The sequence below is a fragment of the Sciurus carolinensis genome, chromosome 8 (genome assembly GCF_902686445.1).
Source record: "Sciurus carolinensis chromosome 8, mSciCar1.2, whole genome shotgun sequence".
In the NCBI taxonomy this organism is placed as follows: Eukaryota; Metazoa; Chordata; class Mammalia; order Rodentia; family Sciuridae; genus Sciurus; species Sciurus carolinensis.
The window spans coordinates 129,525,111-129,550,067 of NC_062220.1; the positions used below are offsets into that span (position 1 = coordinate 129,525,111).

General features: G+C 44.2%; 2 pseudogenes; one reads left to right on the forward strand and one right to left on the reverse strand.

The window, feature by feature from the left end:
- Nucleotides 1-22,874: 22,874 nt before the first annotated feature.
- LOC124991515 (polyubiquitin-like) lies at nt 22,875-23,495 on the reverse strand (annotated as a pseudogene).
- Nucleotides 23,496-23,794: 299 nt separating this feature from the next.
- LOC124991516 (polyubiquitin-B-like) lies at nt 23,795-24,461 on the forward strand (annotated as a pseudogene).
- The last annotated feature ends 496 nt before the right edge of the window (nt 24,462-24,957 follow it).

Consider the following 24,957-nt stretch of genomic DNA (forward strand, 5'->3'; position numbering starts at 1 on the left):
TTTCATATTTTTATATAGTCATGGTTACTGTCATCTATCTCACTGTGGTCCCTGTATGTGTGAGTGAGTGTGTGTGTGTGTGTGAAAGAGAGAGAGAGAGAGAGAGAGAGAGAGAGAGAGAGAGAGAGAGAGATTCACCACTTAAGAGAGTATTATGTTTGCAGTTTTACATCCTATATTTTTCCCACTCAACTTCATATTGTGTGTTTTGTACTGTCAAATGTTTTACAATACATGAAATTTTTGTTATAATAGCACAATACCCATCTTGTCAATGGTTCACAATTAACTTTATTCCAGGCCATTTTCAATTGCTTGCTGGTGTGAATAAAGCTGTCATAGGCTCTGAATCACTTCTCTGATTGGGTCCTTAATTTTAAGTTTTAGAAAAAAGTTCTGAAGACTTTGATATATGTGTTTGGTCAATTCCTGCTCCGCTTTTATAACCAAAGTAGGCTAGTGCTCTGTAGTTGATTGAATTATTGGCCCAGACTCTAACTTTTCCCCCTTAATCTGTGTCCCTTGTCATCTAACTTTGCAGTTAGGTGCATACACTAGGAGCACTTGCTCACTCATGGACTCTGGGTTCAGCACATCACTGATTTCAGTCAAGGGCATGTTAACAGATCTGACTTGAGCAAGGATTTGAAATGTGCATGCACACCATGACCCGGAACTACCCAGAAGGGCTGAGGGCTTACTTGCAGCAAAGACATTCAGCTGAGCCCGGCCTTTATCTACCCACCCCAGCCTTCCTGCAGCCACATACGAGCAAGCCCACTTAAAATCAGATGTCTGAAGGAATCTGCCAAGAGGAGTGCAAAATAAGTGCTTGTTGTATGTCACTGAGATTGGGTGATCTTTGTGTAGCAGCAGCTAATGGGTAAACATTTGGTAGTTCAATGAAGAAATCTAGTCCTCCATTTCATAAACGAGAAAACTGTGTGCAACATCCTGGTTTAATAAAAGAGGTTTGGGATTAATCCAGACTTAGGTTTGAGTGATCTCCAGTGAGTTTTTGTTTTATCTCTGTGGACTGCAGTTTTACAGCCTGTTACGTGGAAAGAATATCAGTATGAACTCACAGAGTTCAACTCGTTAATACCAGTGAAATGTTTGATAGAATGCCTGTGTGTGAAATAACAGTCAACAAATGATGTTTAATATTTCCAACTAAAGAATGTGAACTTGTTAAGCTCAAGGACTGACTCTAATTGAACTGTTTATAGAATCTTAAGCTAAAAGTGTTTACTACCCAGTAGGTGTTTGATATTGTTGACCTGGTTATTGTCCCTTTGTAAAACCCACCTGTCATATACCGTGACATCCCCATTTCCATGTTCATGATTAGTCACCCAACATAACCTGCACTCTACTGCCACCACCAAAGAAACAGCATGATGGGCTTTTTATCCTCCCTTCTGCTTTAAGCTGTTCCCAGACCTGCTTGAGTCCCGGGCACAGCTGCCCTGCCCACCATTCATTCCATCAGCAAGTGACTCTCCAGATATTCCCACGAGCTAGGCATCATGCTGGGATCCAGACCTGCAGAAACAAGGTATGCCATGTCCCTGCTCAGGGGTGGGCCACTGACCAAGCAGACCTCAGAGGGAGAAGAAGGGACAGTGTGCAAGCAGATGGTCTATCTGAAGGCTGAAGAGTGGGACCTACAAGCTTCATCTTACAGCAAATGTCAGGCTGATTTTCTTTTTTTCACCCACGTGAAAAGATGAGCATGCCTTTTCAACAGCCACCCTATGCACAGACTGATCTTTGAATCTATAGTTTCTATTCTGCTTTCAAATATGATGCTCGGTGATTAAAGCAAAAGCTGCATAAATCTCTGGTGCCAGGTGTAAACACATTTTTAAAAAGAAGGGGGCACTTTCAAAACCAGCACTGGGGAGCAGCCAATTAAATTTCCCAATGCAGAGTGCATAGGCAAATGGGGAACTGGGTGCCTCTGCTGTGATTCTAGCTGAACTGATTGGCCATTTTGTTGAATTGACTAAATGGTACCTGTCACCCCATTGTGAGGACTTCCACCTGCCCTTAAAGGAACCAAAGCTGCTAGCTCCCCTCACCCCCTTGGAATGATCCTGGATCATATTTAATTCTTAAAGCCTCAGACTTTGTCAACTTAGATTCCCCACCATTTGGTGGGCAGAGAGGTGTGTGTGTGGAGCAGTCCACCAGCTTCCCGATCACTGCTGCAGAAATGCAAGGAATGTGACAAAACTGTCACCCTAACTTCACACTTGTCTGTAAACTTTGTTGCCTTCTGTTCTTTCCTATTCTTTCACAGGAGATCCAGTTTGTCCCTGACTCAAACACAAAGACACAAGGACAACTGGCTGACTTCTTAGATCCTTAGAGTCTCAGGTATAAAAGTAGTCACTCTGCAGCCTGCCTCCATCTCTTCCTGCACTCCAGCGTTCTCCATGCAATGTGTGCTCCAGGTTCATGTCCTAGGACAATGTTTCCCAAAGAGTTCCAAAGTCCATCTTGGGTATGAATTAAAGATTCATTTTTTTCAACTTTCCTACATGGAACCAGGATTCCTGTAGCTCTGGCCTGGGGAATCTGCATTTTCCTGTGCTTACCAAGTGATCCCTGGCCAAATTTGCACTTATGAGCTAATAAAGAACTATTAGGAGGCAGGAAGAGGTGGTGACGTGGTACCATGGGCAGTCTCACCAGGATTACATGGTTGGAGAAAGGGAGGCACAGAAATCCCGAAGTCAGGGCCAGGGTAAGGGATACATGACTCCATAGCATAATAGGAATGGATGAGCCCAAAGAATGTTGTTCTGTGATTTGGAAAGCATTCTAAGATTTACTGTATCTTAAAACTGAGCAGAAAAAATTCTCTTCCTCTCCTTTAAACCTATTAGCAGGTGCAAAGCTAAGGTTCTGCATTGTGGGACAGAGCATCAGTTCTTGAATGCCCATGGTACCCAGGCTCCCTTCGACATTGTGGAGAACATGATTGTTTGGCTAGCAAGGTCCATTCTTAAAATAATTTCCTTTCCATGACTGCAATGCCAGAGCACACCAAGGCCAAACAATCCCTCTTGCAGCCTCCTGGGCAGCTCAGAGCATTAAGTCTGGATGCTTTCCTTTATCTTGGTAGAGTTCATTTTATACAGGGTGGCCTTGCTTTTGTGGGTACACTTGGCTGGGGTCTGACTGGGGAATGGTTGATCTAGAATGTCCTTGACTGAGTCAACTGGGCTTTCTAGTACCTCTCTTGCTTTTCTTGGGGAACCCACATTAGTTCATAAGTTAATGACAGGACCCCACAGTGAGCAAAGCAACCAGACATCTCAGTGCTTCTTGAGTCTCAGCTTGTGTGACCTCTGCTATGACCAAGCCTCCATCATGGTCAGAATCAAAAAGCCTTCGCTTTAACTGGAAAGAGAAGAGTTGAGGACATCAAAGAAAAAAAAAAAAAACTGTCATATCAATCCCCACAGTGGAAAAATAAGACGCCTGAAAAGCTGCTGACCCTACTTGGAGATGGTGAGACTATAGAAAGCTGGGGAGTTGTTCCCCAAGCAGCCTCACAGGGTAGAAGGGAAGGCTGTGGCATGGAGACCTGAATTTTGAGTTCTGATTCTGTCACACATTTTTTGTGACCTTAAGGAGACACACCCCTTCCCTTTGGTGATTCTCAATTTTTCTTCCTGGAACATGGTGGAGACCCTGTTGGGTGCTGACAGCCAGAGGCCCACAGGCTAGTTCTGGTCTGCATGTTTGTTTTCCTTCTCACTCTCCCACAATCCTATTTGCACTTGAGCCAACATTTGAAATTTGCAATATTTCCGATAAAAATCTAGATTCCTGACTTTATTCAGAAAACCTGGAAGAACCAGCAAGCCTTGGTCGACATTCCAATATGGTGGTGATGCACACAGCTGCGTTGTGGCGCCCACTGGGGATGCACAAGGCTCTTGCTGTCTGCTTTACCATGATCTCACTCCATGTTGTCTACCAAACGCTGACTTTTCTTATACTTGTCAGATTCACCTATTTATGTTCACCTCTAATTACTGTGGACAGTGGACTTGAGGCACCTGGACCACATACTGCAATAGGCAGACTCAGTGACTTCATGGCATAGCTCAATTTCCCAAGTTTACAGCATCTCCCCTCAATCCCCCTTAAATTTAGAGCAGAGGGTCTCACACCTATGGGGACTCTGACACATTTGAAATTTTGATGACAACTATGAACACCTTGGCCAGAAGAAATGCCCATCTCAGCACTCGTATAAGTCTGTGTGTCTGCACCTGGTCAAGGGCAAGGAGAGCCACTGAGTAGAACTCCTTTTCAGAGACTGTCCTCTCCATATGTGGATGTGAAGGTGGACACGTAGGCTGGGGTTTCGCCACAATCTGGTCACATACAGTAATCGGTCCCATTTCACAGAAGAGGAAATGGAGGAGGCTCGGGAGGGAGGCAGGCAAGATCACAGTGGGAAATCTCGGATGTGACCCCAGACAGTTCACTCCTTTCCTGATTTTTCTCAACGTTGGATGGGCCTTAGAAGAGTGGGAAGGAAGCAGAGCAAGGGATCCCCTAGTGTCTTGTGGGGCTCCTGGACTACTTCTGTTCTGAGCTCTCCAGGTCCATTTGAAAGCCCTTGAAAAATTGAAGGGGACCCCGGGGGAGGAGAGACGGGGCGGGGAGAACAGAGGAGGATGTCAAGGAGGACGGTTCTGAAGAAAGCATGATATACGAATGCACGGAAATGTCGCAGGGAAGCCCCTTAATCTGTACAATCATAAAAGATTGTAATTACAATAAACAATAATGAGTTTTAGTTTTCCAACTATTTCTTCTCGTGCTTCAAATATTTCCTAAATCTGCTCGAAATAGTCCTGAGCAAGGAGTTTTCACGGTTGATGTGCAATAAGGAGGCAGGGTGAATGCCTCCTTCAGTCACAGTGCCATTTGATATTTCATGGATATTTAATAACACGGGCGACCACAGACACATGGCTCTTGGGCCGCACTTTCTATGGAGTGGGGGAGGGGAGCAACATCAGTGTCCCCTGGGATTGGGCCCTGCCGAAGTCCTCAGCCAGAGACTGGGTGGCAACCACACTGTGCTCTCAGCCGCTGTCCCCTCCAGTGTTCCCAGAGGAAGTGCAGGAAGACAGTCCCTGATCCCAAAGCTGCCACCACCAGGAAACTTGCTCCCCAGCAGTTGCCCTTCTGTCTGGCCAGGCCCCTGTGGGGCAGCAGGCAGCTCTCTGACAGCTCTGGGGCGGGCATGGGCGGAGGGATTCCAGCCATTGCAAGAGCGCCAGCAGCTTCCCCCATGAAGCCCTGTCACAGCTCAGCAGACTTCCCTACTCTGGTTGGTCACTCTAGGCTGTCAAACTCAATACCGCCGCCCTCTCCAGAGCAAGGCTAGACTCCAAGGCAAGATCACACCTTCACTGTGACAGTGAAGGACAGTGTCCTGTCTCAGGCCCAGCGAGTGAGATCCTGGCGACGCCATCCCCACTTGCTCACTGGTGCACACCTGCAGGACCAGTCCTGTGTTGGCACACTGCCTATCTCCTGTCCTTGCTTCCCCCTTCAGAGGCCCATGGCATCTCTCACTGGCAGCCCTGCTCCAGCCCACCACCCTCATCCATCCTTGGTGGCATGTGGGGTGTTCATATTAGGGCCTGTGCCATGGCCCACCTTTGCAGAAAGAGCGACCTCAAGGAGGCACGGGCCTCTCCCTGTACTGGAAGCACAAATACCACCAGCGAAAATCCCCATGTGTTACCCTAGTCCCCACCTGCTCATGCGCCAAGAGCCGCCCTCTACCTGCCAGTCAGAGTCTGCTCAGCCTTCCTGCCACCCGCCACCTCCAACAGACTCCAGCCCACCTGTGCAGCCATCCTGGCAGCCTCTGGGGTGGGGCAGGAGCGCTGCGCCACCGCGAGGGGAGGGATCCCTGCCATTGCCACAACTGCTGACCCTCAACCCACATCTACAACCCTTCCCGGAGGATCAGGAAACCTCGCTGGGTCAGCTGGTGGACCAGCAGGCTCTGGATCCACAACCCCAGTGCCAGCGCTCCACAGTGCCCCCAGGACCCTTGCATGCACCAGGCACGCAGTTCCCACGCCTATCCCTCTTGCATCCGGTATACGCACAGACCTGTGCGTCCCTTCCTGGCACGACCCTGCCTCGTGCCCTGTGTGGGCGGTTTTCTGCACGTGCCCAGGGTTCGCTACTCATTACCTTCCCTAGCTGTGTCCTGGCAACAGGTCTCACTGTCCTTTCTCCTGAAGCCAAGTTGGCCGCAGAAGAAGGATCCTTTGCACTCACCACTGGCATTTCGGAATCGAGCCTTCTCTAATCACTGCCATGGGTTTGTCCCAGGGCAAGCTTTGTCCCTCACCCTTGTCCCCCAGGGACCAGACAGCGGTATCCCCCATGAAGCCCTATCACAGCTCCAGCAGACTTCCCTACTCTGGTTGGTCACTCTGGGCTGCCTGGTCCCATGGGGACACTCGCAGGTCATCCTGCCGCCATCCCACAAGGGCACATTGGCGGTTGAGTCGAGTGCCTCCCAGGTGCTTGTCCAGGGTCCTGAGGACCGTTCTACACTTCCTGGGAGACGTGGACATGTCCTCCATCCTCCACGTGCCAGGTCTGGAGAGGAAGATGCTGCTCTCTGCTGCACCTTCCACCGATTCCTGCAGCACAGACCATCGAATCATCAGGCACACGCCTCCTATGGCACAGGAGCAGGAAGGGCTGCTTGCCAGCTGGCAGCACCAGGGCCTGTCCAAGACCACTGTCCAGGGAAGACTGTGCACAGAGCCCCTGGAGACAGTGGCCAAGGGCAGCCTGAGAAGGCACAAGACCCTGGAGAAAGAAAATGTCAGAGGGCGAGCCCCATGTCACTGGAGGAGCACAATCTGCCTTCAGGCCCCTGGTGGCCCATGGCCCCTGCCTTCCTTTGTGCCCAACCTGGGACTCTGCAGGGAAACCTCTGCACCCAGAGCTCCCAAGACAGAGCTGGCATCTTCCAGGCCACCTGTATGAGCTCCTGCCACAAGAGAAATGCCATCAGCAGCTCATACAGCTCCAGTTGAGATCTCCCAGGCCTGAGGAGGAGGGCTCCAGGCCCTTCCAACCATGAGCTGCCCCTGGGATGCTCTTCATCCCCAGGGATTCCACCGAAGAAGGCCCAGACTGAGAAGGTGGCAGAAGGCAGGGTGGGACAGCCATTGACCAGGAAGAAGGGTTCAGGTACTGGGGACACTGGCAGGCCACGGAAACGGAAGTTTCCTTTGCTGCCTCACCACTGAGGGGAACCTCTGTGGCTGCCACCACCTCTGGAATTGGCCTGTCTGGTCACTGCTGAGGACCTGGACCAGGAGGAGGAGGAAGCTCTGCAGCACATCAACCACCTTCTGATGGGTGAGACCCAGGCCACGTGTGACGGCTGTACCATGGCCCCCCAAGCCCATGCATGGGTCCCCGCTGCACTGGGAGGGTCTGGGTCTCTGGAATCACTGGGCCTTAGCCAGAACTCACCCCACCATCCCAGTACCACCACTGTGGCAGCCTCCACCCCAGTGTAGGTGGGCTCTGCCTCTCCTCCCAGAGACACCCTCCCACCTCCACCTTAGCACCCCCTTCTCCCCCAACCTGCCAATTGCTGCTTTGGCCCCTCCTCCCAGGCCCTCTCCCAGCACATTGGCAGGCTTGGCTCCACAGCCAGTGGCTCCCTTTGGGGCCACCCTCATGAACACCATTATGCCTTCCAGCCCCTCCATCTGGGGCCCCCATCCAGCTCGGGTAGGAGCTTCCTCCCCTCTCACCAGGGCCCAACGTCCAACAGGACTCAGGGCCTCACCTGTAGGCAGCACTGACAGGCAAGTTCCAAGAGTGTGGCCACAGGCTCCACATGGGAAGCAGCCTGTCATCCCTGGAGCCACCATTCCACCAATCCCTGGGGTTCCTCATGGGAAGACGCCCACGGCCCTCTCCTTTGCCAGCCCTCAGTCTGGACACCTGGGAGCTCCAGGTCCAGGGGCAGCCCCAATCCCACCCTTGACTGCAGGCCCCCCAGCCTTGGGCAGCCCAAACCACTCAGTCCTTGGGGCTGACAAACATCAAAACCCCACCCTGGTTCCCATGCCAGACCCAGACACGTTCTGCTGGCAGCCAGGCTGCAAGGCCTGCTGGGACATCAAGTGCATTGGCCTCTGCCTCTGCAGCTGCCCCCCAGAGGCCAGGGCCTGTGGCCAGTGTTTGTCCTGAGAGCAGGCAGCCCCAGACAACAAGGGACAACCAAGGTGCCTCCCCTCCAAGGCTGACAGAGGTAGTGACCTCTAAGGCAACTGGAAGGACAGACTTATCTCCAGGTCTGACTACTCCCAGCACAGTAGTGAGCATCTGCTCAAAAAGTAGAGGCTCCCCCAAAACCGGAGAGAAAAATCAGGCAAGCTTGGGACAGAACACCAACAGTGCCCCTGGCCAGAGCATTACCACTGCACCCAGGAAACATAAAACCAAGAGCAAACGGGGGCAAGAAAACACAGGAGTTCCTACCCTGGATGCCACCCACCAACACCTGCTCACCCAGGAACACCTAAGCTCACCTCAGGGGACCAACATCACCCCTAGAAAGGCTACTTCTAGTAACTCATCTGTCCTTGTGACATCAATGGGATCTGGGAGCCCAGACTTGCTCCCAGATCTCATATCAGTGTATGGGGCCTTGTGCATCTCCTCCTAAAGAGGGACCCCAAGCCACAGACAGCAACCTGGGGCAAGCTTGGGACAGAGCACCTCCAATATCCATAGGCAGAGCACCACCATGGGGATCAAGGGGCAGAAGGGAAAGTGCAAATCAGGGCAAGTGACCACTGGTGTTCCTACAGTTACTGCCATCCCCCAAAGCCTGCCCAAGCAGAACTCCTAAAACTCTCCTGGGGGAACAAGGATCACCCCAAGAAAGAACTCCTCTACCATAAGTCTGTTCCCCTGACACCTATGGGATCTGGGAGCCCAGACTTGGTCCCAGGTCTGGCATCTCCCAGGACAGTAATAAACACCTTCTCAAACAGTAGAGGAACTCCCAAAACTGGAGAGCAAAATCAGGCAAGTTTGGGACCAAACACCAACAGTGCCCCTGGCCAGAGCACTACCACTGTACCCAAAAAACAAAAGACTAAGAGAAAACAAAGACAAGGAAACACTGGAGTTACTACCCTGAGTGCCACCCCCCAACACCTGCTCACCCAGGAACACCTAAGCTCACCTCAGGGGGCCAGGAACACACCTAGAAAGGGTAGTTCGCCTGTCCCTGTGACATCAATTGGATCTAGGAGCCCAGACTTGCTCCCAGATCTCATATCAGCATTTGGGCCCTTGTGCATCTCCTCCTAAAGAGGAGGGACCCCAAGCAACAGACAGCAACCTTGGGCAAGCTTGGACAGAGCACCTCCAGTGTCCATAGACAGAGCACCACCATGGGGACAAAGGGACAGACATTAAAGTGCCAACCAGGGCAAGCAACCTTCCTACACTTACTGCCACTCTCCACAGCCTGTCCAAGCAGAATCCCTCAAGCTCTCCTGGGGGAACCAGCACCACACACAGAAAGGCCACCTCTACTTGTAAGTCTGTCCCCGTGAAATCAAAGGGATCTGTGAGCCCAGACTAGACTGGGATTTCATATCTGCCTTTGGGGCCATGTTCCTCTCTTCCCAAAGTTGGAGGGACAAGAAGCCCGAGACAGGACTAATGGGGCAACTTGGGCTTCAAGACCTTCAGTCCCACTAACCAGACCATCCGCATATTGACCACCTTAAATGGGAGGAAGAACAACTCTGTTCCTGGGGCCGTGGGGGGCCACTCTTAAGTCCACCCCATGCAGAAGCTCCCAAGTCCACCTTGGGGCACCAACACCACCATGAGCAAGGTGTATGTTCTTACACCCACATCCTGGCCTCTCACCCTGGCAGCTCTGCTCCTCTTGGGTGCATGGTAAGGAGGACCAACCATGTAGTGCCCCAGATTTACCAAGAGTTCTCTTGTAACTCCTCCAAATATGTTTTCTCTGTCCACAGCTGGTAGCTCTTCTCCCCGTGATATGCCTGGTGTTCAGATGTTTGGTCATTTACTGGTGTCCTTGAGGTCTCGTCTGTTCCCTGTTTTATTCCTACTCTTGTCCTCATTGCTGTCTGAAGGTACTAGTTTGGCAAAGTTGTCCTGTCTTCTGCTTGATCTGGACCGCCACTGAGTCTTTCACCTGAGGTTTTGTGTGACCTACTGAACTTCTGCTTTCCCAGATTACTACTGGATTTGTTTTCAGAATCTCTCTCTCTCTAGACTCAAGTGTTGCCTTATCTGCCTTCATTCTTTCAGCTGTTCTTTGCATTCTCTTGGATTACACTGATCTCTTCAAAAGGTCATTCTTCTGAGTGCTTTGTCTGGCATTTCATTCACTGTAAAACTTTGGTATTACTGCCCAGAAAATTATGGAATGTAGGAGGTGTCAAATGGCCTTGTTTTGTGAAATGTCTTTTGTTTGTGTTGAAATTTGCACTACTGATGACATGATGTCTCTTCTGCTTTCTTTAAATTTTAACCAGGGATGGAACACAGAGGAGCTTAAGCACTGAGCCATGTATCCAGAACTTTCTCTTGTTTTCAGTTTCAACCAAACTATCACTAAATTGCTTAGGGCATGACTGAGTTACTGAGGCTGACTTTGAACTTGTGATCCTCCTCCCTCAGCCTCCTAATCTGCGTGAATTACAGGCATGCACCATCATGCTCAGCTCTCTCCCACTTTCATTTGATCCACTCTTATTAACAGCCTTGTCTTGTTGCTGTAGGCTGGTGATGCTTTGGTGTGTTGTGCTGGGTTTTACTAGAGATACAGCCCATAGCCTCTTTTCCCTGCTGCATCTCCAGCTGTGACTAGTGAGGACTGATTCTGGGCATTGAGTTCCATAGTGTGAAGGACCTGAGTTCTCTGTTTGTCAAGAGAGAGGGGACCCTGTGGTAGTCCTGGGGCATTATGTAGACAGCAGGGTCATCTTGCTCACATGCCACATGGACAAGGGAATGAGTACCCATCAGAGGGATGGGCTGGCTGTGAAATAAAAAGTATGAAAGTAATAGATCAGAAAATAAGACAAAAAGGCAAGAATATTTTTTAAAGCAGGGGCATGATTGGTTGAGCTGTCCAGAAGGATCTGGCTCTAACAAAGAAGCAGCCTTAGAGAGATTTATTTATAGTGGTACAGATCAAAGGGGATCAGTAAGTGTAAAGTTTCAGTGTGGGGGAGTCTTATTTCAGTGCTTGCTTCTTTATGTGGCAGTGTCTTGCTGTAAACAGGTTATTTGGCCCAGGGCTGTGTTTGAACTTGAGCTGTGAGCTAGAACAGGGTGGCAGGTAGAGAGGGGCATTCTTGCACCTGGGAGTTTCCACCTGGGAATTCCCAGAACAGGGCTTCCCTGCATACTGACTGAAATATTGCTCATTTCACACAGGGCTCATAGATGGCTTCCCACATATCCCACTCCTTTATTTTTTAAATGGAAGTGGTGGGCAGTTACTTGGAGTTCCCAGATCCTTGTTCTCAGGGTACCACGGCCTATTATAATGACACCAAAAAGAATAGTAACAAACATATCATTCCAATGACATTCCATGCAGAATGTTTCAACATATATCCAGGATTAAAGCCATTTAATTCATGAAGTATTTGTTCAGCTAGAAATGCAGGATCCATGCTGTTTATCATGCTTTTCTGGACATCCTAGATGTTATGATGTTAACTCCATGAGCTTCAAGCTATTATTATTATTGTGCCAAATGCCCATTAGATGACTTTTAACCTTTCCCCCATCACATTGGGAAGTATTTTATTTGACTGCAGCAACATAGATATAGTCAGCATGGTTTTTAAGCCTTTGTTCAAATTTGACAACAGAAAGCTCATTACTGATATTGATGACATTATCCTTCAAAGCATTTAATTTAGTATGAATCTTTTCATCATTATTTACGTAACTGTACAGGGCTTTGGAAGTAATTTGAGCCAAATTATTAAGAAAAAGAACTTAGGTTACATTTCTTACAAGTTACATAACATTTATCTCTTTTTCTCCTTACTCTTACAATTCCAGTAAATGAAGCATGAGGAGACTGCATATAGACTGACAGGCCATAGCAGGAACTCTCCTTGCAGTTCCTGTCCATAAAGTTAGGTATGGGGCCATGTGTAAGATGGAGAAAATCTGAGGCAACACGTAGATGCCAGAGATCTTTTTGAATATTATCCTCTTGATGGTTAGAATATTACTAAGAAAACCTCAGGGGTCATAGCATCCTGACCCAATGGACTATGCCCCCAGATATAGGGAATGTAAGAACAGATAGAAGCCTAAAAGAATATATTAAAATGCATAAAAATCAAATTCTCATGAAATAAGAAATAACTGTTAGATTCGAAATGTGAATTACTGATCTTTCTAGTGTAATATCAGTCAGTTTTTTGGGTTTAATTTGGCCTTCATTACATGGTTACTAGTAGTACAAAGTAATACTCAAACAATAGGGAATAATCTGAATGACATGGAGTTTCAGAAAATCAGAACGATTGTGTATCTAATCTTATTTTGGAGTCTGAAAATAGTTCTAGATAACTCAATTATTTTCCTGGCATCTTAGATCTACTATATTAAATAATTTAAATTAAACATGGTTTCCTATAAACTCTTTTCAAGAAGAAGGAAAAGCAAAACACACATAGTGGCAGTGCTGCCCCTCTAAGCCTTCCTGGCTTTGGAACTTCTGGAGGAAGTGACATTCTGATGTAACTATCTTGCATCAGTCTTTGAAGATCAATGCAAAACATATTCATATCTTTTACAGATTTTATGTTGCACTGGCAAGACATTTGTACATTCCATCCATTTAAGAAAGGTGAAAAATTCTATTGTAGTCAATCAGGGCAGTAAGATATTGGTGGATGTTCTGTGGGAATGACTGGCTTGTTAGGAGAAGGTCCCATTTTAATAACTGTCCAGACATATAATCTTATGTTTAAGGGTCAGTATGATTGGCTGGTCCAGGTCCCTATGCCGTCTTTTCCTCAGAAGTTTCTTTTTAATAGCCAGGATAATTATCATATAACATACAGGTAGGTTCCCACTGTTGCAGCATATTTAAATCCAGTTGTATGAATAAGTACAATATATTTATCTGTAAATTCCCCATCATGTGGGCATCATTAGTAAAGGCTGGGATGGATTCCCCAGTTCACATCACTGGGTTCATTAAATGTGGATCTGGGAAATAGGTCCAGAGCGTCTCTCCATGGACTCTCCTTACCTGAGAGCTCAACAAAGCCAGCATGGCTATAAACACTGTGGTTGGAGTCTTACTACCTCCCTGTTGTTGACCTATCTGTTCAGCCTTGTGTGTCAGCTTCTTCAACTGTCTCCAAGATGACAGGTTGGCTTTTCTGGAAATATAAAGCATAGCTTCTACCTTATATAATTATTGAATCTGGTTTATTATATTTTTCCATGTGTTGTTCAGAAGTGTTGAGACTTTTAATACCAGAAGTAAAGCATATTTAAACAACAATTTTGTGAGATTTAGTGGGGTTATTTAGGGTTGTGTTTCCCATTTTTTATTCTCTAAAACTAGAGAAACTGGATATAAGGTGGAGTGTCATTAGCCTTCACTTGTAGACAATGGCCTGGCACTGTGCAAGTATTTAAACAGTAAGAAGTGACCTAAGAAATATTTTTATTTGGCTAGGAAAATGAGGAAATTTGCCTGTTAGGCATGTGAGGATTGTTAAAGTCAATGTTATTGAGCTGAAGAGGGCATTACAGTAAAAGAAAGCCTACTTTTTATCAAAAATATGATTTAATTTTTTTCTAGTAATGGGCTGAGCAACAAAATTATAAAATGGGGTCAGAATAGATACTGAAAATCAGTTTTACAACTTGCTTGTTTTATACATAATGGTCTTATCACCTTAAATTAAGTTGTTATATTAGAATTGGTATTTGTTTAGGCATTGAAAACAGTAATTATAAGGATAGTAAGGAAAACAACATAAAATTAATAAGTGTAAAATTCTCCAGGTGGTGGCTCAGGGGAGGGGCTGCATAGCCAGGCGATTGGTGCAGAGCAGGGTCCCAGGAGCTAGGTGGCTTCTTGCTGGAAGAGCCGCACAGAGACACGCCTAGGGGCGGAGCGAAGTTTCCAGGGCGGCGGGCAGATTCTCTGGGAGAGGCAGCCTAAGGAGACTCGCCTGCGAAGGGTGAGGCTCCCAGGCCCAGGACGTAGGTCCGGGCCTCTGGGATCGTTGCAGAGGAAGACAGCCCAGCCCAGGGGGTAGTTGTAGATTGAGGGGAACCTCTAGGAGGGCAACTGACCAGCGAGACGTCCCCACCGAGTGACTCTTCCCAGCCGGGGGAGGTTTTCCCACAGGGACGGTAAAGCCAGAGACATAGGCACAAACAGGCCTTGCCTCAGCCCACAGTCTAGTTCCCCATTGGATGACCATTGGTCAACAAGTGGAGGCACCTCTGCCCACTAGTAGGGAATATACGCCACCTGAGGGTCACCACCCCTAGAGAGGCAGCTTCTTCGTGGAGCTCTGCATTATCAACCTCCTCCAAGACTTCAGGCTACTGAAGGATAAGAGGGGATATACTAGCAATCTTCAGGGACATTATAAGTTGATAGAGGAAATCTGCAACATCTTAATCACCCACTGATCCCTGAACAATATGAGAAAACAAGGGAAGAAAATGCCCCAAACAAATCTAGATGTTACATCAATAAAACCCAACGACAGCATGGCAGAAGAAATGACAGAAAGGGAGTTCAGAATGTACATAATTAAAATGATTAGGGAAGCAAACGATGAGATGAAAGAGCAAATGCAGGCATTGAACGATCGCACCAATCGACAGTTAACAGAGCAAATTCAGGAAGCAAAAGATCATTTCAATAAAGAGTTAGAGATATTGAAAAAAAAACCAAACAGAAATCCTTGAAATGAAGGAAACAATAAACCAAATTAAGAACTCCATAGAAAGCATAACCAATAGGATAGAACACCTGGAAGACAGAACTTCAGATATTGAAGACAAAATATTTAACCTTGAAAACAAAGTTGAACAAACAGAGAAGATGGTGAGAAATCATGAACAGAATCTCCAAGAACTATGGGATATCATGAAAAGGCCAAATTTGAGAATTATTGGGATTGAAGAAGGCTTAGAGAAACAAACCAAAGGAATGAACAATCTATTTGAAGAAATAATATCAGAAAATTTCCCAAATCTGAAGAATGAAATGGAAGATCAAGTCCAAGAGGCTTATAGGACTCCAAATACACAAAATTACAACAGACCCACACCAATGCACATTATAATGAAAATACTGAACATACAAAATAAAGACAGAATTTTAAAGGCTGTGAGAGAAAAGAACCAAATTACATTCAGGGGAAGCCAATACGGATATCAGCAGATTTTTCAATCCAGACCCTAAAGGCTAGAAGGGCCTGGAACAACAGTTTTCAAGCTCTGAAAGAAAATGGATGCCAACCAAGAATCTTATACCCAGCAAAACTTACCTTCAAATTTGACGATGAAATAAGAACATTCCATGATAAACAAAAGCTAAAAGAATTTACAAAAAGAAAGCCAGCATTACAGAACATTCTCAGCAAAATATTTCATGAGGAAGAGATAAAAAAACAAAGAAGCAAATCAGCAAAGGGAGGAATTATCCTAAAGGAACTGTCAAATAAAGGAGGAACCAAGATGTGTCAAAAATTTTAAATATGAACCAAATGACTGGGAATACAAATCATATCTCAATAATAACCCTGAACATTAATGGCCTGAATTCATCAATCAAAAGACACAGACTGGCAGATTGGATTAAAAAGAAAGATCCAACAATATGTTGCCTGCAAGAGACTCACCTCATAGAAAGAGACACCCATAGACTAAAGGTGAAAGGATGGGGAAAAACATACCATGCACATGGGCTCAGCAAAAAGGCTGGAGTATCCATCCTCATTTCAGATAATGTGGACTTCAAGCCAATGTTAGTTAGAAGGGATAAAGAAGGACATTTCATACTGCTTAAGGGAAGCATAAATCAGCAAGATATAACAATCATAAACATCTATGCCCCAAACAGTGGCTCACCCATGTATGTCAAACAAATCCTTCTCAATTTTAGAAACCAAATAGACCATAACACAATAATACTAGGTGATTTTAACACGCCTCTTTCACCACTGGACAGATCTTCCAAACAAAAATTGAACAAAGAAACCATAGATCTCAATAACACAATCAATAATTTAGACTTAACAGACATTTATAGAATATACCATCCAACCAAGAGCGAATACACTTTCTTCTCAGCAGCACATGGATCCTTCTCTAAAATAGACCATATATTATGCCACAAAGCTAATGTCAGCAAATACAAGAAGATAGAGACACTACCTTGTATTCTATCAGATCATAATGGATTGAAGTTACAAATTAATGAAAGAGTAAAAAACAGAAACTACTCCAACACCTGGAGATTAAACAATATGCTACTATATGATGAATGGATAACAGAAGATATTAGGAAGGAAATTAAAAAATTCTTAGAGGTAAACGAGAACAAAGAAACATCATATCAAAATCTTGGGACACTATGAAAGCGGTACTTAGAGGAAGATTTATTTCATGGAGCGCATTTAATAAAAGAAGTAAAACTCAAAAAATAAATGACCTAACACTACAGCTCAAAGCCCTAGAAAAAGAAGAACAGAGCAACACCAAAAGTAGTAGAAGACAGGAAATAGTTAAACTCAGAGCTGAAATCAACAAAATTGAAACGAAAGAAACAATACAAAAAATTGACAAAATAAATAGTTGGTTCTTCGAAAAAATAAACAAAATTGATAAACCTTTAGCCACACTAACAAAGAGAAGACGAGAGAAAACCCAAATCACTAAAATTCGGAATGAACAAGGAAATATCACAACAGACACGACCGAAATACAAAACATAATTGGAAGCTATTTTGAAAATCTATACTCCAACAAAATAGAAAATTTCGAAGACATCAACAGGTTTCTAGAGACATATGAATTGCCTAAACTGAACGAGGAGGACATACACAATTTAAATAGACCAATTTCAAGTAATGAAATAGAAGAAGTCATCAAAAGCCTACCAACAAAGAAAAGTCCAGGACCAGATGGGTTCTCAGCCGAGTTCTACAAAACTTTTAAAGAAGAACTCATTCCAATACTTCTCAAAGTATTCCAGAAAATAGAAGAGGAGGGAACTCTCCCAAACTCATTCTATGAAGCCAATATTACCCTGATTCCTAAACCAGACAGAGACACATCGAGGAAAGAAAATTTCAGACCAATATCCTTAATGAACATCGACGCAAAAATTCTAAACAAAATTTTAGCAAATCGCATACAAAAACATATGAAAAAGATAGTGCACCATGATCAAGTGGGTTTCATCCCAGGGATGCAAGGTTGGTTCAACATCAGGAAATCAATAAATGTCATTCACCATATCAATAGACTTAAAGTCAAGAATCACATGATTATTTCGATAGATGCAGAAAAAGCATTTGATAAAATACAGCACCCCTTCATGCTCAAAACACTAGAAAAAATAGGGATAGTGGGAACATTCCTTAACATTGTAAAGGCCATCTACGCTAAACCCATGCTAATATTATTCTAAATGGTGAAAAACTGAAAGCATTCCCTCTAAAAACTGGAACAAGGCAGGGATGCCCTCTTTCACCATTTCTATTCAATATCGTCCTTGAAACTCTAGCCAGAACAATTAGACAGACCAAAGAAATTAAAGGGATACGAATAGGAAAAGAAGAACTCAAACTATCCCTGTTTGCTGATGATATGATGGTATACTTAGAGGAACCAGGAAATTCCACCAGAAAACTTTTAGATCTCATAAGTGAATTCAGTAAAGTAGTGGGATATAAGATCAATGCACATAAATCTAAGGCATTTTTATATATAAGCAATGAATCTTCAGAAAGAGAAATTAGGAAAATTACCCCATTCACAATAGCTTCGAAAAAAATAAAGTATTTGGGAATCAATCTCACAAAAGAGGTGAAAGACCTCTACAATGAGAACTACAGAACACTAAAGAAAGAAATTCAAGAAAACCTTAGAAGATGGAAAGATCTCCCATGTTCTTGGATAGGAAGAATTAATATTGTCAAAATGGCCATACTACCAAAAGTGCTATACAGATTCAATGCAATTCCAATTAAAATCCCAATGATGTACCTTACAGAAATAGAGCAAGCAATTATGAAATTCATCTGGAAGAATAAGAAACCCAGAATAGCTAAAGCAATCCTTGGCAGAAAGAGTGAAGCAGGGGGTATCGCAATACCAGATCTTCAACTCTACTACAAAGCAATAGTAACAAAAACGGCATGGTATTGGTACCAAAATAGAAAGGTGGATCAATGGTACAGAATAGAGGACACGGACACAAACCCAAATAAATACAATTTTCTCATACTAGACAAAGGGGCCAAAAATATGCAATGGAGAAAAGATAGCCTCTTCAACAAATGGTGCTGGGAGAATTGGAAATCCATATGCAACAGAATGAAACTAAACCCATATCTCTCACCATGCACGAAACTAAACTCAAAATGGATTAAGGATCTCGGAATCAGACCAGAGACCTTGCATCTTATAGAAGAAAAAGTAGGTCCAGAGCTTCAACATGTCAGCTTAGGACCAGACTTCCTCAACAGGACTCCAATAGCACAAGAAATAAAAGCAAGAATTAATAACTGGGATAGATTCAAACTAAAAAGCTTTCTCTCAGCAAAGGAAACTATCAGCAATGCGAAGAAAGAGCCTACAGAGTGGGAGAAAATCTTTGTCAATCATACTTCAGATAGAGCGCTAATCTCCAGAATCTATAAAGAACTCAAAAAACTCTACACCAAGAATGCAAGTAATTCAATCGACAAATGGGCTAAGGAAATGAATAGACACTTCACAGAAGAAGATCTACAAGCAATCAACAAACATATGGAAAAATGTTCAACATCTCTAGTAATAAGAGAAATGCAAATCAAAACCACCCTAAGATTTCATCTCACCCCAATTAGAATGGCGATTATCAAGAATACAAGCAACAATAGGTGTTGGCGAGGATGTGGGGAGAAAGGTACACTCATACATTGCTGGTGGAGCTGCAAATTAGTGCAGCCACTCTGGAAAGCAGTATGGAGACTCCTTAGAAAACTTGGAATGGAACCACCATTTGACCCAGCTATCCCACTCCTTGACCTATACCCAAAGGATTTAAAATCAGCATATTACAGAGATACAGCCACATCAATGTTCATAGCTGCTCAGTTCACAATAGCCAGATTGTGGAACCAACCTAGATGTCCTTCAATTGATGAATGGATAAAGAAAATGTGGTATATATATACAATGGAATATTACTCTGCCATAAAGAATGATAAAATTATGGCATTTGCAGGCAAATGGATGAAACTGGAGAATATCATGCTAAGTGAGATAAGCCAATCTCAAAAAACCAAAGGAAGAATGATATCGCTAATAAGTGGATGAGGACACATAATGTGGGGTGGGAAGAGTTAGTGTTAGGTTTAGAGTTAGGTTTAGGGAGGGGGGCAAGAATGGAGGAAGGAAGGACTGTATAGAGGGAAAAGAGGGGTGGGAGGGGTGGGGGGAAGGGAAAAAAATAACAGAATGAATCAAACATTACCCTATGTAAATTTATGATTACACAAATGGTATGCCTTTACGCCATGTACAAATAGAGAAACAACATGTATCCCATTTGTGTACAATAATAAAAAATAAATAAATAAATAAATAAATTAATTAAAAAAATAAGTGTAAAATTATATTTAATTTTTATAATAGCTATGGATTAAGGAATATAATTTTGTATAATTTTAAACAGTTGTATATAGCATTTTCTGTTTATATTAGGCACATAGTAATTTGTATAACAAAATAGTAATAGTAATTTGTATAACAAAATACAAATTTTGTATTTTAGTAATTTGTATAACAAAATAGTAATTTGTATAGCAAAAATTAATGTTTTCAATTTAAGTGTAAATGAACTTGAAAGATTATTTTAACCTGGAATGAGATGAGAGGGAGAGTTTTATTTTAAGAGAGGATACAGAAGCTATCAACAGGCATTTTTTGAAATAATAAATACATATGTTCAGTGAGCACAGGACAAAAATTTCCACTTATTAATAATAAAAAAAGAAGCAAAAGAATGATTAGATTTTACCTAATAATATAGGAGAAATATTTATTGTTGTTAAATGTAGTGCTCATCCAAGTGTGGGGAATTAGTGCTTTTAAATATTGTTGGGGAGAATGTGAATTGGTAGTATCTTTCAGGACAGTGATTTAATAAGTAATTTAGAAGCCTTAGAATTTAATATGCCATTGATCTAATAATTATATTTTAGAAATTTATGTTAAAATAATTTTTATTTATAAAGAGAGAGCTGTAAGAATATTCCTAATAGCTGTTTTTAAGGTAGCAAGAATAATTTAAATGTCCAATATAGAATTTTGGATAAATGAACTATATGCTAAAAAAATCTGGCATTAAAATAATATTGTAAAAGAATATTAATTGTGTGCAATTTAAAATAATTTAGAAGTTTAAAAACTATTAATATGATTTTATATTCATAAAATGCATACATCTATAAGTTATGTGTTTAATGTTAATAGTAGTTATATATGAATAGTAGAATTTTAAGTTTCTTATGTATACTTTTTAATTTTTCTGAAATGGGTCTTTTGACAAAACTACGGAAAGTTATTTTAATTTTGAAACTCATCTTAGTTTCTTACTTGAATATTATTCCATAAATTTTCACATATAAATTTTTGGATGAATATAAATTAGTTAACCTAAATTAACATTTTATCTGAAACATGAAACACACAAGTTAAGAAAGCATTTAACCCCCTCTTGAGGGAAGGTGTGAAAACATTTTTATATCTCACTCCTAGTTAGGGCACCAGGAGAACATGCAGTGAAGGGCAGAGCACACCTCCAGAGCCTGTTTACCATGCATGTCCCAGATCTGTCATGTGTTCAGACGACGCTGCTGCACAGTGCTGAGTCCTGTGTCCCTGCTGCTCACTGGCTCTCCCTCTTCCACCCCAACCCTGACCTTGTAGGCCCTGCTCTAGTTCTGCTGCTTGCCCCTGGGATCAGTACTGGGCACTCACTTGCACAATCCAGCCCAATACTCAGGGATCCTCAGGTCTCTGTCTCTCCTCTGTTGGAGTCCAGCGTTCTCCCAGGGCCACAAACCTCAGTGAGCCGTTTGGATTCTCTCTCTGGACTGCAGACAAGTGCTGGGTGCCTCAAATATACCATCTTGCCCCTCCCATCTGAATTTGAAGTTCAATCAAAGCATTTTCCCCTGAATATTTGGGTGCAGATGCTAAGAGAGCTCAACACTGGGGTTTCCAGGAATTGGGAACTTCCTGTGAATTCAAGGCAAATCCCTACAGCGTTATTTTATTACCAGAAAGCTTGGGTCTGTCCTAGTTGAGTCTCTTCACCAAGGCTCTCACTGTGGGCCAGGCATGTTTACATCATTCACCAGGCCATTCCTCAGAGGATGGGAATAGCCACCGGCAATAAAAAAGGGACCAAAGATGCCAATTCTGTGCTGAAATCAGTCTGAATATAAAAGAGTCAGCAAAAAAGGTGGAACCCAATTTGCAGGTCATATCCTTTTGAAGATTGGCAATGAACTTCACCTAAGTGCCCAAGACTGGTAGAGAATTTAAATATTATGAAATTTCAGGATCTCTTTCTCCAGTTGTCTTGAGGCAAAGCCCCATCAGGGAAAGGGACTCAGAAATGCCTTCAGGATGTCCCCAAGTAGAGTGTACCTGACCTTGTTCAAAGTAATTATGTTCCTCTCTTTGTCTCCAAAGTAATTCACCAACTGAGTAAATCTTGAGGACTTCTCTGGAGACTGTGCTGTGCAGACCTCCATCAATATGGAAGACAGAAAAGACGAGACAGGCCCTGAGATGGAGGTAAAGAAAGAACTGGGGTATGCAGATAGGAGACTAGGGCCCCTCCAAGGTCAGATTTCTTTTAAAAGCAAGACCACAGTGAAAAAGAATAGAAAGACCATACCTGCAAGGCTGAGCTTAAGTTGAGAGTGAGACATCTGTGATCCAGAGCCTAGATCTCTCTGAAAAAAGACCAGTTGCAACACAGTGACCTTAACCTGACTGAAACAAATGGAACATTAAGAGGATATTGTCACTAAATACCATGCCAAGGACTGGACTGGGGGCTGATTTTCTTAACCCCTTAGATGCATATAAATCCCAAGACAACAGCCACTCACTGGTCACCCTCTTTGGAATCCCACCCATGAAGGAGATATCTTGTCTTTCCATTATTTTCCTAAATTCTGACACTTGACCCTCATCTGTCCACTATTGGTGTCTGTGAGATTCATTCATTGAATTCACAAAACAAAGAACCCACTCAACTCCACTGTGTGTGCTGCAAAATGACTCGAGACCAAATATGTCAGTACACTAGACTGGCATGGGAAATGATATTAACTACTGCCCAGCTCTGCAAAATGGCAGACTCCAAAATTGGACTGCAATTGAGCTATCATGAGAATACACATGAAAGACCCTTTCAGAACACGCGAAGAAGGATGCATTCTCCATGTTGAAAACAGGAAGAGATGCAGTACCAGGTGCAGGGTGGACTATTTCTGGATGTTGTAGTCAGACAGGGTGCACCTGTCTTCCAGCTGTTGCCAACAAAGATCAACCTCTCCTGGTCAGGGAGGATGCCTTCCTTGTCTTGGACCTTTGCATTGGCATTCTCAATGGTGTCGCTGGGTTTCATCTCCAGGATGATGGACATGCCAGTCAGGGTCTTCATGAAGATCTGCATCCCACCTCTGAGGTGCAGCATCAGTTGCAGAGTGTAATCCTGGATGTTGTAGTCAGAAAGGGTGCTGTCTTCTAGCTCTTTGCTGGATCAACCTCTGCTGGTCAGGAAGAATGCCTTCCTTGACTTGGATCTTTGCCTTGACATTCTCAATGGTGTCACTGGGCTCCACCTCCAGGGTGATGGTCGTGCCAGTCAGGGTCTTCATGAAGATCTGCATCCCACCTCTGAAATGCAGCACCAGGTGCAAGGTGGACTCCTCCTGAATGTTGTAGTCAGACAGGGTTCACCCATCTTCCAGTCCTTTGCCAGGAAAGATCAACTTGTGCTGGTCAGGGAGGATGCCTCCCTTGTCTTGGATCTTTGCCTTGACATTCTCAATGGTGCCATTGAGAATGTCAAAGTAAAGATGGTGCCAAGAAAAGGAAGGCATTCTCCCTGACCATCAGAGGTTGATCTAGGAAAGAGCTGGAAGACAGGCACACCCTGTCTGCACCATCCAGGAGGAGCCCACCTTGCACCTGGTGCTGCATCTCAGATGTGGGATACCATCACCCTGGAGGTGGAGCCGAATGACACCATTGAGAATGTCAAGGCAATTACCCAAACAAGGAGGCCTTCTTCCTGACCAGTTGAGGTTGATCTAGCAAAGAACTGCAAGACAGCAACCTGTCTGACTACAACATCCAGGTGGAGTCCACCCTGTACCTGGTGCTGCACCTCACAGGTGGAATGCAGACCTTCATGAAGACCCTGACTGGCATGACCATCACCCTGGAGGTGGAGCCCAATGACACCACTGAGAATGGCAAGGCAAAGATCCAAGGCAAGGAAGGCAATCTTCCTGACCAGCAGAGATTGTTTTCACAAAGAGCTGGAAGACAGTAGCCTGTCGGATTCCAACATCCAGGAGTCTATCCTGCACCTGATACTTCATCTCAGGGGTGGGATGCAGATCTTCATGAAGACACTGAATGGCATGACCATAACCCTGGAGGTGGAGCCCAGTGGCACCACTGAGAATGTCAAGGGAAAGATAAAAAATAAAAAAATAAATAAAAAGGAAAGGATTCTTCTGACCACCAGAGGTTGATCTAGCAAAGAGCTGGAAGACAGGACCCTGTCTGACTACAATATCCAGGACTCCACCCTGCACCTGCTGCTGCGCCTCAGAGGTGGGATACCATCACCTGGAGGTGGAGCTCAGCTGCACCATTGAGAATGTGAAGCAAAAATCCCAGTCAAGGAAGGCATCCTCCCTGACCCGCAGAGGTTGATCTTTGCTGGCAAACAGCTGGAAGACAGGCGCACCCTGTCCAACTACATCATCCAAAAGTAGACCCCTCTGCACCTGCTCCTTCGTTTGAGTGGAGTTGCCTTAATTTCCCCTTTCTTTTAATCTTTTGACAGGTTATGTTGCACTTTTCTTTCAAATATTTCTTGCATTCCAAAAGAAGAAAAAGAGAGAGAAAGAGAAAGAAAACATGAAGAGAGCAGCACAAAATCTGTACAACAGCTAAGGCAAATTCCAACCTCCATGTAGGAGTGTCCTTCCTCTAGGACAATACCCTCACTTCTTGACCCTCTACATGCTTTCCAGCTAGGAGACTCAGTCTGCTTAGACATGTAAAAACCAGGGCACCTCATGGAAAAGTTAGAAGGCCCTTGTAATATCTCCTAACTGCTCAGACATCTTTAAACCTCAAAGATGAGAAACCCCAGTCCACCATATCTGAGGAGGAAATGTACCACCAGAACAAGACTCCCCTGCCCATTCTGTGGACCCACAGTTCCCTGGTTAACTAGCAAACTCTCTACAAAACCTCCCATATCTCTTCAGAGACATCTCAACAATTCATATGTTCAATTATTGTTCCACTTGACCTTTCCTATAC